The sequence below is a fragment of the Cibotium barometz genome, chromosome 9 (genome assembly GCF_041138505.1).
Source record: "Cibotium barometz isolate CiBa-2024 chromosome 9, ASM4113850v1, whole genome shotgun sequence".
NCBI lineage: Eukaryota > Viridiplantae > Streptophyta > Polypodiopsida > Cyatheales > Cibotiaceae > Cibotium > Cibotium barometz.
Window position 1 is genome coordinate 40,192,967 of NC_141054.1, and position 19,335 is coordinate 40,212,301.

General features: G+C 42.3%; 1 pseudogene; it reads left to right on the forward strand.

The window, feature by feature from the left end:
• The first annotated feature begins 3,016 nt into the window (after positions 1-3,016).
• Positions 3,017-6,835, forward strand: LOC147635578 (uncharacterized; annotated as a pseudogene).
• The last annotated feature ends 12,500 nt before the right edge of the window (positions 6,836-19,335 follow it).

The following is a 19,335-nucleotide window of genomic DNA, read 5'->3' on the forward strand; positions in this document are numbered from 1 at the left end:
TGACATAATGGTAATGCACCTTAATGTGCTTAGTGCGAGCATGAAACACTGAGCTCCTCGCAACTGCTAATACGCTCTGGCTGTTAGTGAAAATGGTAGTGCTAGCCAACACCCAAATCAGCCATAAGATGTATGAGCCACACACACTCAACTGTAGTTGTAAAAGTTGCCATGTACTCAGCTTCACAGCTGGAAGTGACCACTATAGGTTGCTTCTTGATGAGCCATGATATACATGAATCACCAAGGCAAAAGCAAAACCCACTAGTATACACTCGTGTGTCGTAACATCCAGCCCAATTTGAATCAGAGATGGCTATGGGTTTTAAACAAGGTAGGAGGGAAACTGGCCAGATGGCAAAAAATGCATCTTAACTTGGGTGGAGGACAGGAAGATGGTAATCAACCACTTCATTATCCCTTCTGTCATCTACTTTCTCAGTTGTTGGAGACCTCCTAAATTTAATGTATTGAAATTTATAAGGTTATGCAAGAATTATCTATGGGGAGGGGACCCATGGAATAGGAAAATCCCTAAAGTCAGGTGGGAATGGTGCTGTCTCTGGAAACTGATAAAGGGGACCTTGGAATCAAAGATGTGTCCAACCTAGCTAATAGATTGGCAACCAAATGGGTGTTGAGAAGTTTTCTCTACCCCTCTAAAGATTGGGCATGGCTGATCTGTAGAAATCTGGAACAATTCCATCTCAAACAATTCCCTAAGTGGAAGAACCTCCTCCCACTCCCAATCATGGCAAGCAAATTTGTGGTGAAACTGGTTGGTAGCCAGCATGTCTCATCACTCTGGATGGCTTGGAACGCTATTAAAATTGATCTTATCATAGCTGAGAAACCTAGTTACACCAAGGGAATACATGGGAGAGACTCCATCTGGTGGCCAAGCATTCCCCTCCCCCCAATAGATAATGCCCAGGTTGAAGGGGCTCTAAGGATGCACAGGAAAGGCATATGCAGCTGCTGGGATATTTGGGATAGAGATAACAATTCTTGGATGTCTAGAGTTGATTTGATCAGAAATTATAATGTCTCATATGCAGAATTAGACCTTATTGGAGCAAGAATTAGGTTATGGCACTAGTCAGACACTTGGCCGCTATCCATTAAAGATAGGCCATTACAGAAAGATTTCCAGTGGAAGAGTCAAAAGAGTCTGCTACCTATCCCCCCAAATTGGGGACTGCTCCTATACATTGCACTTTAAACAAGAGATGGGTAATCCTCCTGGATAGAACACAGTGGTATTTTCTATTTGGTAAATTATGGAATAAATATTTGGAACCAAAAAAAGCGTGCCTGGTCTGGTTGATTATGCTCAGAGCGATTTGGACTCTGCTTAAAGCCCTCAGACTTACTAGATTGGGGATGGGAAATGCCATAGATGCAATGAGGTTGAGGATGACCTGCACATATTCATACACTGACCTATAGCAAAGGAATGCTTTATGGCTTTGGCCAAATGCATTCAATCATGGAATGGCTACACCCTTCGCTGGAAAAACCTGCTTCTTGGAGAAGACATTGGATGCAGTGTGGAATAGTGGGTTTTCTTGAGAACTAAACTGTTATGGTGTTTGTGGTTACATAGGCTTGAATTCATTTTTAACAGTAATCCTACTAACAACATCAGGCTGTAAGAGAACATGATACATGCAGGTGAGAGATTCATGGGTGGCATAAATAGGTGGACTTAATACTTATGTCCGGGACATAGCTAGTACACTGATAGTAACCATCTAATACAAAGCAAAAAGTGGGTTGTTTAAAAAAAGAAAAAGAAGAAGAACCGTTTTTTGGTTACAAAGCAAAAAGTGGGATGTTTAAAAAAAGAAAAAGAAAAAGAACCGTTTTTCGGTACTCCCCACGTCCTCTCTCTCTCTCTCTCTCTCTCTCTCTCTGTGCTGTGAACAAGCTTCCATGGCAACTTCATGTCTGTGTGTGTCTTGTGATTGATGGTAAGGCTTACCCTCTAAAGCAGAATCTCTCTCTCTCTCTCTCTCTCTCTCTCTCTCTTTGCCGTGAACAACCTTCGATGGCGACTTCATATGTGTGTGTGTGTCTTGTGATTGCTGGTGGTAAGCCTTCCCCTCTATAGAAGAATCTCTCTCTCTCTCTCTCTCTCTCTCTCTCTCTCTCTCTCTCTCTCTTTGCTTTAAACAAGCCTCCCACGGCGACTTCACGTCTGTGTATGTTTTTGCATTGCAGGTTTCCTGGATTTCTTAACTGAGGGCCCAACAAGCCAAGGCTCGGCCAAGGCACCAGCCAAGCCAGGGTGGCCCTAAGCCACCAGTCATCCTCGCAGCCCGCCAGATCAAAAAAATAGACAATGTTACAAGTAGCCCTTCTCAGAAATTAGAAGCATTGCAGTAGTTGCGTACGGGGCTTGTGGACAGCTACCTTCATCTCATCTTATAGTGTCTTTGAAGTTTTGATGGACAGGTCTGACTCTCTTAAGAGCTTCATGCTATCCACAAAGTGAGCACATTCGACTTGTTGAACTGATCAAAAGGAGTTTTTTCAACATGGAAATAGTTCCAATTGCACAAGCAGAAGATGTTCAAAGCAGCTTATGTACATGTGCTGGCTCCTTCAAGTGTGCACCATGCAAATCAAAATTAATCAGGGAGTACGAAACAGGTCGGAAGCGTGCTTATCGTGAGAAGTTAAAGTCAAGGAAGTCACCAGTGAAACAACTCAGGCTCAGCATCACAAAACAGAAGGTGATTACTTCAAAAGTGATTAAGTGTTTCACGGATTCTCGAGCACGGATTACACACAGGGTCTTGACAATAAAGCAAAGGGTGAGATCGTCACAAGTATACTCAACCATCGAGCTTTAAGAGATGTGCAATTTAATTGTGCATCTCTTAATTGTCACAAAGTTGAGGAATCCACATAGGATCATAAGATCTTGCTCCATGGATTACACAATACCCTCAAGGCTATCAAAAGACCAAAAAGCTCTAGGGAATTGTTTGTTAAACGGGCAAGTATCATGATGGTCATGAATTCCACAAGTAGAAAACCAAATATAGCAGCTGCATCAAGGCTACTTGGAGTTCATCGAAGTAATTTTTATGCAGCTAGATCTCAAATGAAGCAACATGACTCGCAGCTACCATTGCATTTGTGTGAGCGACAACGACAACATAGAAGTATAATCACAAAGGAAGTGAAAGATTTAGTCATTGCATATTGGACAAACAATACACGTGTGTCGCCGAACAAAAAGGATGTATGTCGAAAGCGTGTTGGACAAAAGCTGTATGAGAAGCATCCGGTGCATCTGCTTGAACAACCTCAGGTTTGTCTTCCTTGTTATGCCATACTTTTTAAATGTCCCTAATTACCTCTTGGTTGTACATTGGTCGGTAGTGCAGGGCTAAAGTTAGGCACCAGCTTCATAGTGTGCAATAGTAGTCTACCATGGTAACCCTTGTAGATAAATAGCTACCACTTTCAATTACAGTTTCATCCTCGTAAAGGTGGCTAGCAAAGGAAGCCACAAAGGTGGTGGTAGGCTCACAGATTGGTAGCAAAGGTTTTGCTCAAGCTGATATATTATTACACCAGCAGCTAGAAGCATCAGGTTAGGATTTCTGTCATACCAATGAACTCCAAGCCTGGGAGCTTTGATAAGAGTGGTATCTTCATGGTAGGTACTATGCTAAGAGTGGTGGCTCCCAGGCTTGGAGCTCAGTTACCAAGCTTGGAGCTCATAGGCATGAGGCTGGGAGTGATTCAGGTGGTATCTTAATGATAGGTACTATGCTAAGAGTTAAGGTAGCCACCACTGTTTACATTGCAGCTACTGTTCCAAAGCTGGTAGTTACCTTTCTATCCCTAAAAGCCACCATTGTCAACGTGGTAGCTTCCACTCTTAAGATGGTTGCTCCCTTACCTACCTACTGGCTTTCACTCTATACAGGTAGCTACCATTGTTGTTCCAAACCTGGTAGTTACCTTTTTGCCTTTAAAAGCCACCATTGTCAACCTGGTAGCTTCCACTCTTAACATGGTTGCTACCTTACCTAGCTGGTGGCTCTCACTCTATACAGGTAGCTACCATTGTTAGCATGGCAGCTATTGTTCCGAAGCTGGTAGTTACCTTTCTGTCTTTAAAAGCCAGTATTGTCAACCTGGTAGCTTCCACTCTTAACATGATTGCTACCTTACCTACTTGGTGGCTTTCACTCTTAATAGGTAGCTACCACTGTTAACTTGGCAGCTATTGTTCCAAAGCTTGTAGTTACCTTTCTGTCCCTAAAAGCCACCATTGTTCACCTAGTAGCTTCCACTCTTAACATGGTTGCTACCTTATCTACCTGGTGGCGTCCACTCTAACCAAATAGCTACCACTCTTAACACGGCAGCTATTGTTCCAAACCTTTAACCTAAAAGCTATTGTTTATTTCTGGCATGAAAAATTTCTAAATTACCAAGTTAGTTCTAATTCTTTGACTTCTATAAGCTATATATGTTGTTCATAGGCTGATTTCTTGTCCTGATTTATTGCAGGTAGAATTCTTTCTTGCTTTCAAACAGAGTTATCCAGAGGTACAGATTCACCAAAGAGCATTTGAAAAGCTGAAGCCTTATTTTGTATGCAAGCTTCGAGATCGGTACAGTTGTTGTTGCATCACACATGTCCAGATGTCATTCTTACGAGATGCTATCAACCATTTATGCCAAGCTCGTCCAGGTGTGCATGGAAAAGAGTGTATATGTCAATGTAACATTTGTGGTGTTGGAGAAAAATGCACAGCTCACACACAAACTTACTCAAGTCTTACAAATTTGTGGGAATCAGTATTGTGTTTGAAGCCTAGCAATTCAGACTTCTTTGCTTTGAAGTGTTTGATGGGAGAGTGCCCATCTTGTGGACCCTCAAAGAAGCTTTCGACATGTCCTATGGAGGAATCAAGTAGCGTACGCACAATAAAGGTGAAGATTTTTGAAGACATTCAAGTTGGTGAAACAGATTCTGGCAAGAAAAAGAAAAGAAAAGTTCTCTCCCACAAGGAGATGCAATCTAGGGAACTATTTGACCTCTTTAGGGATCACTTACAAAAGTTCATAAAGCACAACTTTATCTACAGATGGCAAGCTGAGCAATTTAAAGAGTGTCTACATGTATTTCCTGAGACGATGTGGTTGTTTCAGTTGTAGACTTTGCTGAAAATTATACATTCAAAGAACAAAATGAGATTCAATCAATGCATTGGTTTTCTTGCCAAGTTACAATATTTGTCCATATCACATATGTGCAGATTGCAGGAAGTCTTCAAAAGTATTATCATTTTTACATTTCTGATGATAAAACTCATGATACTCTTTTTGTTCAACATTGCTTCATGCTCCATCATGGATGGTTGAAAGAGCTAGGCTTATCCCTCATTGGGTGTGGTCGGACGGGGCAGCCTCGTAGTTTAAGGCAAAGAGGCCTTTCTACTTTGTTGCCTGGTATGGGACTCTCACAGGGTTAAAGATGACACATCATTTCTCGGGATCTGGTCATGGGAAGGGTGAACATGCTGGTGCAGGTGCTGTTATCAAAAGACATTTGACTCAAGAGCAGCTTAAGCCACACTGTAGAAAATTGCAATGTGCAGAGGATGTGGTTGCCTTTTTAAGACAAACCATGTGTGATGGGGCTGCTACCACATATGCATCCAAAGTAAGACCAGTTACCAGGGTGTTTTGGGAAGTTAAGGAAGGCGACGGGGATAGAACTTGCAAGAAGTGGGACTGCAAATCTGTGGATGGCGCTCGTGGGATACATTGTGTCTCAGGTTACTCTTTAACAAATGGAAAAGCTCTCAGATGCAGGCAGCTATCACGCTTTTGCAATTCTTGTATGCAAGGCCTTTGGAGGAGGTGCTCTAGGAAGTCACATGTCAAGAAGTGGGAGTATGTTACCCTTGAACCTTCAGAAGATGTCAAAGATGCTAATGAAGTTGAAGATTTTGCATACGAAGGACACCATGATGCTTTGAGTCATTAGGAACTCAATGGAGTCTTCTTGGGCCCTTTTATTTGGCAGTTTAAGGGAGTCAAACCTTTTCTCTTAAGAAGAAACGTTTTCTAATTAGAAGCTTCAAAACGGCTACTTTATTCGAATTTGAATTTTGGGGGAAAAATGGAATTTAAAATCTAGCGGATAAAACCATATCATGTAACATATCTATGGAAAGCTCTTGATGCGTAGATCATGGATCTGTAATCTTCGCTCAAATCGGAGCTTGTATGTAGAAGTTATGGAGGTCCGAAAATTGTAAAATTGCCCCCTCCCCTTTTTGGGGAAAAAAGTGCACCCTTTGACCACTCTTACACCTCTCTTACAAACCATTGGTTTTTGCTTACATGGCGGGCTCCTATTTGTCAAAAAGTTAAACGTTTCCATAACCTCATGGCAAATTAAAGGGCCCAAAAAGACTCCATTGAGTTCCTAATGGATGCACTTTGCATTGGTGACAATTTTGCTGTCATAGCTCCTCATGACAATGAGGAGCTTGCAGATTTTTATGTCTTGAAATGCACAACTCAGAAGCAAAAATCTGATACTAAGCTAACAGATGGCTGGGGAAATGTCTGCCTTGCTGGTTCATTTGTTGTCAAGGGAATATGGTACAAACAAGCGAAAGGAAATCCCTATGAGTATAAGCTATTACGGCGCAAGCCTGAAGCTATTTTGCCATCCCACCTTGTAAGATCCATCAAGTTCCCAATGGAAAAGGTTCAAGGACGTGGGATGAGATTTTTGATTTCCCCAGAAGCATATGAGGCTATTTACAATACCACTCCCTTTGATGTATAGCTTGCTGAAAATAATTCAAGCTGTTTCTTTTGGACATACTTGTTTTTTTTGGATCCTCGTCTACTCATGCTGATCTCTTACAGGCAAGGGTCACCAAGAGCCACACCAGGCTTGTGGGTGTCTGTGAATGATAATTAAACTTGCCTGATCTTTCTTAGGGATGCTCAAATTGTGGTACATGGTAAATCTTACTAGGCACATTCCATACATGTCAAGGTATTCTTTTACACTATGGGTCTTATGATGTGGCATGACCATATTGCTCAAGATGCACAATTAATGAGCTTCTAAAGTATACCACTATACCAATACCTAGCAGGAGGACCTTGGTAGCACTTGGTAGTAGGCTACAAGCATCTAGGTAGCACCAAGATAGCAGAACATAGTGATATGGTATCAAGCAGGTAGTAGTATGGTAGCACCTGCATACTAGCCTGGCAGCACCTGGGAATAAACCAAGCATCTGCATACTAACCTAGCAGCATCTGGCAATAAATCTATCACCCACCAGTATACTAATACCTAGCAGCAGGAACTTGGTAGCACTTGGTAGTAGCCTGCAAACACCTAGGTAGTACCAAGGTAGCAGTCTATAGATTATACTAGTGTTTCAAATTTAGACTAAATGATACCTATAATCAAGAAAATAACTTATATATCCAGTCTACAGCTTTGCAAGAGTGCAAAACGGCCATCGCATTATGTCAGTTAGAACACTTCTACAACATATACAAGGTTCCAAAGTGGACTCCATAATAAAAATTTACATTTAGTTTGTTGGGAACATAATGGGCTGATCACAAGTCTCGCTATACTACAGTTTGTTGGGAACATAATGGGCTAATCACAAGTCTCGCTATACTACAGTTCGTTCATATGTTCGTCCATCCACCTCCTTCGCACAGCTATGCTGTCATCATCTTTCATGATTGGTAGCTGCGTATCTATAGTATAGGTGACGCGATCCTCGACACCAAGCCATGTATCAAGCCAGCCTCTGAGGACTGTCGTAAGATAATCCTGCATTTCCCCAGGGTCTTGATCTTCCATTTTCTTTACTATACATGCCGTTCCTTGAGGATTCCATAAAGTTTTGTACTTTCTATCATCCACCATGATAGTGTTTGTTGGTGAATACTGAGGATAAGCCTCCCAAAACACGGTCAACTTCTTATAAAACACTGGTTTCTTGGTAATTCTCTGGAACTTAGTCTCCTTTGTGCAGAACTCTTACGTAAGCACACCTTTGAACCAGTGGACGTGAAAAGGCATAAAGCACCTCAAAATTCTGTTTGCATTGACCTTGTTAGCACAAGTCCATATAAAGACATCAAAGAGTTCCAAGCACCAATGCACAAACCTCTCAGCATCATGCTTTTGCCCTAACAGTTTCGTGCCACCCATATCTGTCACTTCAAGCATATTCCAATAGGGGGGGTTTGTGCATATCTGCAGTCAACCGTTGTGAGTAGCACTCCATTGAGATCCAAAATTAAAGCTGGCCGTAATTGAAATGAAGGGCTGGTTGGATCCTCCCAGGCGCGATACATCTTTGCATTAGGATGTCTCACACTTACCTGCTGCAATCGATTCGATATCATCTCTCACTTCAATTCTCTGATTACTCTCATGCTTTTCAAACAACTCTGATGCTTTCTGATCAACAGCAATATGGGCACTTACATCACCCTCCACTGAAGCTGTGTCTTGTGCCTCATAATGCTCCTTGAACACATAGTTCTTTGCTGGGTCATTTCCTGAGCTCTGAGAGCTGTCCTTTTTAGTCCCACATTCACCTTTTACCTCACTTTTTCCCTAAAATGCATCATAAAAACTAACAGCCTGTGCTTTAATCTGTCTTAGCATGTCAGCGGCATTGTTCACAGGAACACCACAATCCCGTGTTTTCCTTGCATTCTGTACTATGGCTGCAAGGCATGATGTCTAGACAAAACACCAAAAACTGGCCTTTTCCCAGACATCATTATCCTCCTCTGTGACTTTATTACCATCCTGCACTGTATCAACATCCTGCACTTTTTCACCATCCTGCACTTTATCACCACCATCCTGCACTTTTTCACCATCATCCTGCGCTTTATCACCACCATCCTGCTTTTTATCACCATCCTGCACTTTATCACCATCCTGCACTTTTTCACCATCATCCTGCACTTTATCACCACCATCCTGCTTTTTATCACCATCTTGCACTTTATCACCACCATCCTGCACTTTTTCACCATCATGCTGCACTTTATCACCACCATCCTACTTTTTATCACACCATCCTGCACTTTATTTACACCATCATGCACTTTATCACTATCTTGCAGTGTATCACCATTCTGGCTTGTGAGGACATTGCCAGATATTTCAGCTAGTCCATCCACACTGACAGTGTCTGCAATGATAAATTTCATACATTGGAAAAGAACTTAATGAAATACATAACAATGAGAGATATATAGGAAACAAAATAGTCGAACTCTTTTCATTCATTAAATAGAAAATGTCAACAATTTGGTTACAGAGCCAGAATGGCTATTGATGGGACAAACCCAAAAAAGGGGGTTGACATGCATTCATGGGGAGAACTAGCAGAATTTAGGGTTGCAATCTTTTTCTGACTTTGGCAGTAGCACCTTTTCGTCCCGATCCTTCAGAGATATTGGCAGGTTCCTCCTTGTCCGGTTGATCATATGTTATATTGGAAGCTTTATCTAGGTCCTTATTGCTTGAAGTTGGAGGATACTGGCTAGAAGATCCTCCTGCATGGAAAATAATCATTAGCAAGTGAAAACATATTAGTCTACATTCAATTATAAAAGTGAACACAACCTTTCGTTTTCCTCTTTCTTCCCCTTTTCAACATTTTGAAGGCTTGTAGCAGTGAAGGACTCTCTTCTTGATGATTCTCCTTGTCCATGTCACTATCTACAGGACTTTCTACACCCAAGTCCACAAGTTCTCTCTCCTTGATAGTGTCATCCTTTGGATCAGGTTCCTTGTTTTTTCCACGGAAATCTGCCACGGTCTCAAGTTTCGTGTCCAACTGTATATTTTCTACATTACAACCTGGTGTTGAAAAAACTTCATCCATTGGCTGAATATTTTTGGCATCCTCATTATCTGCAATAAATTAAATCATTAGAAAATATTTTCCCACCTTAGTAGACAGTAAGCCATACCAAATTGAAAGTAAACCCTCAAACTTAACACAAGCTCTATCGATTCCAGCTACAAAAGTTACATACTAGAAGCTGTCATACTTACCTTCAAACCTCCCAGCTTGGAGGCCTTGGTAGCTTTCAGCATGCCTTAACATCTTTGTATCCCTTGGTAGCTTTTAGCATGGAAGACTCAAGCATATCTTGGTAGCTTTTAGGCATCCCTTGGTAGCTACCAAGCTTCCAATGGTAGCTGCTAGGCTTCCTAAGGTAGCTACCAGGCTTCAAAGGGTAGCTATCAGGCTTTTAAGGATGAGAGGTGTCAGGAAAAATTCTGTAAAGGTGTTTTGAGTCCGTGTACATATGGGATGCATGGTGTGCAATAAAACTTTGCCCTGAATGCCCTGGCAAGTGTACAGACTGAATGGCCTTGGATTGAGTTAGTGCATGCATTTTTCTTTGGAGCATCTGCTAGAGACTTGAAGTTTTTATTGTATGAGCTTTTTGTTGGTCAAGAAGGAGTCTTGGATATGTGTAAACAAGAGGTGGAAGAGCATGAGGATGTCAATGATGGGGTTTTGATGAGCCTCTGGTGGAAATAGATGTAGATATGCTGGTTATGTGGAGAGAGCCCAATTTAGACTGTAAATATTGAAATCTATAAGGGACGCCAGCAAAATATTAATTGCTCTTGTGCTTGAGTTTGGAGGGTCTCTCGGGTTTGGAATGGCCGTATGTCTCCACATTGCAGAGGGTTTGGGCATAATAGCCATGGTGATGAGACGTGGTATTTGTGTGGATTCTGGTGTTTAAAAAGATCTTGACGAAGGCCTTGATAAGCATTGAAGTATGGCTGGGAAATGGCCGTGTTTTGGTAATGATGTAGCTGACGAAAGCTTGTGGTGGGCAGCTCTGGTTCTGGGGAAGGTCCGGCGCCGCATGTTCACCCAGAAAGCAAGGTAATAAAGAAGATGAATGTGGCCATTCTTGAGGCTTTGAGGCCTTAAGAAATAATAAATAATATAATCCATGTGGCTACCTTATAAGGAGCCACATGGAAATCTTTATGGCTGCCAGCTTGTCCGCCAACGCGAGCTCCAGAAGGTTGGCGAAAGGAAGAAAAAGCGGTGGCCGCTGGTGAGAAGGAGCTCCGGGGAGAAAAAAAAAACAACACAGAGGTCGCTCTCTGAGAATTCGGCAAGAAGAGGCCGGGGGGATACTGAAGACGACGGTGTGGAAAAAGCAGAGAGGGTGGCCGCTTGTGAGAGGGCACCACCTTGTGGGAGAGCTGCAAGTTCTCAGGCGTAGCAGCAGGCACACGCTAGAAGAAGCCGCCTTTGCAGCCGGAAGCACTCTAGAGCGGACAGGGCCAACGTGTGGGCTGGAGAAGTTGGTGAGGGCGTTGACAGGTTGGCGCAGCTGCTGGCGTAAAACGTGAAGGTCTGGAGAGTTGAGTCCACAGGGGAGCCACCGGATGGCTGGGGAACCAACAGAGAGGTTAGGTGTGTGAGAGCATGTGTGGGTGTGGAGAGCCAGATGGAGCCGAAGAGAGGCGAGCAGAGTGAATAAACCGCCTTGTGTAGAGGAGGCTGGCGAAGTGAAGGGCTCGCTCGGGAGTGCATATGCAAGCATAAAGCGTGGAGTGGAGCCGCCAAGGGTACGAGGAGAAGTGATTGAGCTGCAGGTCGCAGGTGAGTTAGCCGCCTCTGGAGGGCCGGGTAGAAGTGATCGCGCTGCAGTAGAGAGAGGGTTCGTGGAAAGCAACTTGGCGGAGAGCGCTGAAGAGGAGCACACCAAGCTGTGGAGAACGCCGTGGTGGACATCTTGGGGACAGAGGAACAGTAGAGAGAGGCTCGTGGAGAGCATTGAAGCATTGGGAAGCTTGTGAGCAGAGCTTTCGTGTGAGGAGCTATCGCCATAGCTCGAGGAGAGTGTGGGTTGGGCGTCCAAGAGACACAAGCTCCTACAGAGCGAGCAGACCAAGCTCATGCAAACACAGCTCATGAAGGACCTAGAGGAGGAGCAAACCAGGCTCGTGGAGAGTACGAGGGGAGCCAGGAGCGAAGGTGTTGACGCCGGCTGTGGAGAAGAAAGTTTTTTCTTTGGAGACTTGTGCAAATAAAGGTCTTGGCCTGCCATCTGATTAAGGACATGTGTGTTGGGATTTGTCTCTGAAGAGGGCCTTGTAACCAGTGTTATGCAAGAAGTTTTAAGTAACTTTTCTTTCCACTGTACAAGCTCGGGTGTGTGCATATGGTGTTAAGAGAGCGGGGAAAGGTTCTTAGTGTAAGTGTTGTGAACAATGGGTATGTGGGCAACGAAATAAGAATAGCCAGTCGTGTGAGCTGAGTGGGTTGAGAAAGAAAGGGAATCTAATGGTTCTGAATTGAAGGTGCTGGTATATATTCTGGCTTGAATCCATGTGGTGTTATTGAGAAATTTCTATTTCCAGCATCGTGCTGTGCCCCTTGTGCTGTTGTGTGCTGCTGGGTAGGTAGCTATAGAGGCATTTCTCCTTTTCCCAGCCTCCCGACAGTTTTTTGGTGCCCCCACTGAGGATAGCTCTGCTATTTTCTTCAGTTTACCAGGGTGTATGCCCTAGGAGTTGAGAGTTTCAGGGAAGGTGTTTTCCTTGGGTTTCTAGGTGAAGTTTGGGGGTTAAAATGATGTCTTATACAGAGTTTTATGGTAGCCCTAATGAGGATGTGGCAGATTTCTTGGAAAGGATGGAGGTTGCGTACATAAGCAACCACATCAATGAGTCGGTACAGGTGTTGCGGCTACTGAGCATTTGCTTGAAAGGGGATGCAAGGACCGGGTACAGAGCTTATGAGGAGTCATTGAGGGTTGTTGTTCCACATATCGATATGACTGAGAATGGATTAAAGATAGCACTTAGCAATAGGTTCAAGAAGGTAGAAGACCCCGACAAGGTTTGGCATGAGGTGCAAGCTCTAACACAAGGTGAGTTGGAATCAATTGATGATTATGTGAAGAAATTCTCTTTGCTGTGGGAGACTTTATGCAGGGCAGGGGAAGACCAGGTACCTCCTGACATGATGAAGAAAAACAAGTTTGTAGCCGCAGGCTTAAGAGGAGTATTCGCTGGAAGGTGGAATTGAAGAAGCCCAGGTCTTATGAGGATGCGGTGGAAATTGCCAAATCAAAGGAGGGTTGTTGCAAGATCAGGGTGTCCAGTTTTATCCAGTTTATGCTGGACTAGGACAATGCTTGGAGAGCAAATTTTGGGGGGGGCAAGGTAATTAAAATGAGATCAAGCAAATAATAGAAAATATGCTTGCCCTTTAATTAACCTAATATAACTTAAATTAATATAAATTAGTCTAATTAATCAAAATTAATCAAAAATATGATGAAATGATAAACAAATGATCTTTCCATACTTAGAGTGATCCAATTTATTTTTCCATAGATGCACCATTACAAATACACTAGTCCCTATAGGTTTTAGATGATTCACATCAAAAATGTAATTTTACTAATTAGATTATTAATATTTACAGGCCTTCTGATAGTCTGGAAGAATTTTGAAAAAGAGATCATTACAAAATCCAACCATTGGATTTGTAATTTTTACTAACCAACACATTCTACTAATGTCTCAGTGTCTACCCACTCTTTTGATCTACAAGATTAAGGATTTTAAGTGGTAGCTATTGTGGGTACAAAAAGTGGCGTATATTATAACACTTTAAAGACCTTAAAATATTTAAAGAAAATAGAAAAATATCTTAAAATTTTCTCAAAAAATCAAGTTAAGCTCCATATTATGTGAAGATCTAAGATACAAAGTGGGAATCTCATATGAGTTTATATGTAAAAGATATTAGCATTTATGGAATCAGTTCAAATTTGGGACAGGGTGTATACATTGACTTTGTATCTAAGAAAATGAGGACTTTTGACTATCTAATGCTTAATCAAATTATGCAACTATATTTCCAACTTTAAATATGATGTTCCAACAAAAGAACTTGAAACGGAATCCCTTCATTTACTAGGAGAGATTAGCCACTAAAGGTAAACAAATGCCTGTTTTTTTACTGTTTACAGGGTGCCTGAGTGGACAAAACTGGGCAACCTGATCTTGCAACCACCCAGGATTGGAAGTTGCAACGGATGAATTAGCTAGGGATGATTCTAGTTGTAGCACAGCCGGAGATTCGTAGAGTGGAGGCTACACCTATGAATGCAGTGATTGAGAAGATGAAGCCCACAGAAGCCCAGGCTATGCAGATGGTGCCACAAGCTAGTCAAGGAATACCTATGGTTCCGGTAGGTTGTGATGAGGGATTACGACAGGATATGAAACAGATGGTTGATCTTATGAAGAATTTAAGCTTGAATTTAATGGGAAGTACAGGTGGTGGACGTGGTAGAGGCAAAGGCAATAATCATGAAGGGGGAGATGGACAAGCAGGGTATGGACGTGGTCGCGGTAGGGGCCATCGCTTCATCCCTACATGCTGGAACTGTGGTGAGCTTGGTCATCTAAGTACAAATTGTGATAAGCCTCAGCAAATGGGTGGTGATATGTACCCACTACCTTCACAATTACCTGACAGGTCAAATGATTATGGTATTGATATTAGGGATCAAACAGGCAGCTGAGGAGAAGGGGAAGGCAAAGGTCGTGAATGTTGTTACTCTGGAGAATGTTCAGGTGAGAGAAGAAGGGGATGTGATGCCCGTTGGGCAAGCGCACAAAACGGATGAAAGAGAAGGAAAAGGGGTGGCTGGACCCAACCGTAGGAAGGGGAAGCAGCAGGAAGGAGAAGATGTGAAAGCTAAAAGGAAACGGAAGCCTCGTAGAAGGTTCCAGGTGTCAGACTTCCCACTGGATGGGCAAACCAGCTATGACTTGAAATCTGATTTGGTAAACAGGAAGGCCAACATCACCTTTGGGCAGTTGGTGGAGATGGTGCCAAAATTGAGAAGGCAATGGAAGGGACTTGTGAATCCAATGGAAAAGGAGTCAGAGAAGAGGTCAGTCAAAGTACTATCTTTAGAAGAGCTTCCAGATATTTGCCCTATTGTGGAGGTGTGGAGTAAAGGTAGGAACCTTGGTCAAGCCTATATAGATGGAGGAGCTCAAATCTGTGTGATTACCCAATCATGTGTGGAGCAGTCAGGCTTGAGACTGTCTGGGGTTTCTGGTTTTCGAATCAGGATGGCTAATCATCAATAGGTAAAATGTCTTGGTATGATAAAGGAATTGGAAATTGAAGCTTTTAATGTCAAATCTACTATAGATTTTCATGTGATGCCTGCGGGTCTTGGTGCTTTTCCAATTATTCTTGGACGACCTTGGTTGTGAGTGGTAGGTGCAGTACAAGACTGGAGGTATGGGACCATTTCTTTGCACAATAAGTGGGGTAATAAAAAATCTTTTGAGATGCATAGTAGGAGATCTTTGAATGATGTGTGGGAGAGGCCACAAGATTCGAGTGAAGGGGAAACTACCACCAATACTTCTGAATCGGAGATGGATTCATCGACTACTGCTTCTAGTGAAGAAGGGGCAGATGTGGCTTTCCTAATATCAGAGCAACAAGGTAATGAAGATAAAGAAGTGCATGAAGTGGGTGCTGAGGGAGAAGATACCTTGGGGTCATATGAAGTGATCGAGGAATTACTGCAGCCAAAGATAGAAGTGAAGAAGAAGCAGGAGCTGATTGAAGGAATGCTGAGTCCGGATCTCTCGAGCAGAGAAAAAGTTAGGTATGTTAATATGCTGTCTCATTTTCCAGAATTATTTATCACCTCTTATAAGGAGATTCGAGGATTTAAAGGACCAGACTTGAGGATTGAATTGAAAGAAGGTGTAAAAACAGTTAGGCAAAAGCTTTGCAGGATGGGACGAGAACAAATGCAGGCCCTGAGAGAGGAAGTTGATAAGCTGTTGAGTGTAGGTTTCATTACACCAGTGGACACAGCTGAGTGGGTAAGTCCTATAGTGGTGAGTCCAAAGAAAGATGGTAGGTGGCATATATGTGTGGATTTCAAGCCTTTGAATGCCGCTACAAAGAAGGATTCTTACCCCCTACCTTTTCTGGATGAGATCTTAGATACTGTATAGCTGGATATGAAAGGTATAGTGTTTGTGATGGGTTTTCAGGTTATTTCCAGTTAAAGATTGCAGAAGAAGATCAACGCAAGATGACTTCTATTACACCGTGGGGGTGTTTCTGCTACAAAGTTCTTCCTTTTGGATTGATGAATGGGCCAGCCTACTATCAGAAAAGGGAAAATTGGGTATTATCTCCTTTTTTGAACAAGTTTGTGAAGGATTTTATTGATGATTTTTGTATATACAGCTCCAGGCAAGAGCATTGTGATAGGCTGGCTACAGTTTTTCAGTGTTATGATGAGTGTGGTGGTCAATTAAATCCAAAAAAGTGTTTTTTGGCTCAACCGAGGGTGAAGCTCTTGGGCCATGTTGTTTCAGAGAATGGTATTGATCCGGATCCTGATAAAGTCAAGTCTCTTCTTCTTCTTCCTACACCAAAGAATACAAGGCAACTGGCTACTTTTGTGCAAAAGGTGAAGTATATGGCTCGATTCATCTCTCTATCTTCACAGTTGTTATATCCTTTGCAGCAAGCAGCAAAGCATGATCCTTTATATTGGTCGGAGGAGTGTGAGGTAGTTTTTCAGAAAGTGAAAGAGGTGTTGGGTGCTATTCCTACAATGCAGGCGCCTAATTGGGAACAAGTATTTTATGTCAACCCTTCAGTAGGTGAAGATACAATTGGAGCTATGTTGTTACAAAAGGGGAAAGAATCACATTATATGCAACCAGTCTACTATGCTAGCAGAGTAAAACTTGCTAGAGAAAGGTTGTTATCAGAGGTGGAACTTGTTATGGTTAGTGTGATGTATGCATGTAGGCGGTTCCGCCATTACTTGTTAGAGAAAGGTTGTTATCAGAGGTGGAACTTGTTATGGTTAGTGTGATGTATGCATGTAGGCGGTTCCGCCATTACTTGTTGCCTCGCCCCTTTGTGTTTTTGACGAGCTACACTTTTTTGCCTCAGTTGATAAATGGCACAAATTTATCTAAGGCTATGATGAAGTGGGTGATTGAGTTGCAGGAGTTTACTTTCTCATTCTTGGTGGAAGAGAGTACCAGGGCTACCTTAGCTGATCTACTACATATAAGGAGAGTCCTCTTCTTATTAAAGAGGAGACCATCAAGAAGCCAGTTGAGGATGCGACTGAGTTGGTGAATGCACACTTATTATATTTTGATGGTTCTTACAAAAAAAGCCATGATGCAGCCTTAGGAGGTTTGGTGCTTAATGATCCACAGGGTTGCCTTGTTTTTAAGAAGGGTGTTAAGGTGGACGCACATAGCAACAATGAAGCGGAGTATCTGACTTTGGAAGTTGGATTGCAAATATGTTTGAAGCATGGTGTACACAGGATTCGCATTCGAGGAGATGCATTGCTTGTGGTAAAACAGGTATTGGGAGTTTGGAAGTCAAAGAATATGTTACTCAAAGAAATGTGTTTCAAGATTAAATGTTTGTTGAAGGAATTTGAAGCTTGGAGTCTTAAGCATGTGGATCGAGGCCATAATGAGGAGGCTCATGAAGCAGCCCAGGGAATGATTGGTGAAGTTTTTGTTCTTAAAGCTCATGCATCATTTTATTGTGGCAGGGAGAATTTACAGGATGTTGAGGAGTTTTTGTTAACAGGGATGATTCCTAATGGTATTGACAAATCAAAAAAATATGGTTTCATCAGGAAAGCTGCAAGGTATATGATGGTTGGTGATGCTTTGTATTTGAAGGGAATTGATTTGATAATGCGACGGATACCTTGGAAGGAAGAAATCTACAAAATTCTTAAGGAAAACCATGAAGGAGCATGCGGTGGACATTTTGCCTCAAAGATTACCTTGCATAAGGTATTGCAGGAAGGTTATGTATGGCCAAGTGTACATAAGGATGTTAATCATTGGTGCAGGTCATGCAAACAATGCCAAGCTCATAGTAGACGGATATTAAGGCCTGAGATGAGGAAGACAATTCTTGCTTATGATGTTTTTGAAAAGTGGGAAATTGATGCTATGGGACCATTGTCTATTACTAGCCGAGGGAAGTGCTACATCTTGACTGCAGTTGATTACCTTTCTAGATGGGCAGAAGCAAAGGTAGTGAAACAAATTACTACTAAGGAAGTGGCAAAGTTTGTATATCAGGATATTTGTTGTAAATTTGGTGTGCCATTGGAATTGCTTTCTGATCAGGGTCCAGGTTTCAGAGCAGAGCTTATGGACTATTTGTGTACAAAGATAAAGATCAGTCGCGCAGTTTTACCACACCTTACTATCCACAGTGTAATGGCCTGAATGAACGTTTCAATGGTGAATTGATCAAGATTTTATCTAAGGTGACAGAGCAACAAGGCAAGAATTGGGATCTGGAGTTGCCTGCTGCCTTGTGGGCATACAGGACAGCAATTAAGACTAGTACGGGTTTCACTCCATTTCATCTTGTTTATGGGAAGGAAGCCTTATTGCCTATTGAGGTGGAGATACCAGCTGTTAAAATGTTGGAAAAGCTTTTGGAAAAGCCTAAAGATGCCCTTAAAGAGCGGCTGTTATATTTACGAGAAGCACAGCTAAACAGGAATAATGCTTTGAAGCATTATGAAGATATGCAGGCAAGGACGTTGGAGAAGTTCAACAAGAAAATTAAAAGCAAAGGAATTATGAAGGATGACTTGGTATTACGTTATAATAGCAGGCTGGATAATTCCTTCCATAAGAAGTTCCAAATTAAGTGGGAAGGACCTTTCTTGGTGATGCAAGGATTTGCAAATGGTACCTATCAATTGGCAGATTTAGATGGGACTTTACATGCTTCCAGGGTAAATGGATACAGGCTGAAGAAGTATTATGCACGTTTGATGGTGATTGTGCAGGATGCAGTATTTGAAGATGTGATTTCAAATGAAGGAACACTATATTCGTGAGTTTGGGAATTTCCCAACTCCCATTTTTTGAATACTACAAAGGTGGGACCTGGATAACATGCCTATAAGTTTCTCAAAACCATATCATGTGACCTATTGTTGGAAAGCGCTTGGAAAATGGAATCTAGTGAACTATAGAGCGCTCAATTTGGAGTAACGGTGTTCAAGTTATGATTAATCCAAAGATTTGACCACGTGTCCCAAACTACTGGGAAATTCCCATATTCCCCAATATGGTGTTAAGGGCAGTTTTTGGATATGGATTTAGATCTTGAAATGCTTTTTACTGCTGATGATCATGAATGATTCAGCAGGCTGGGGGTTGGG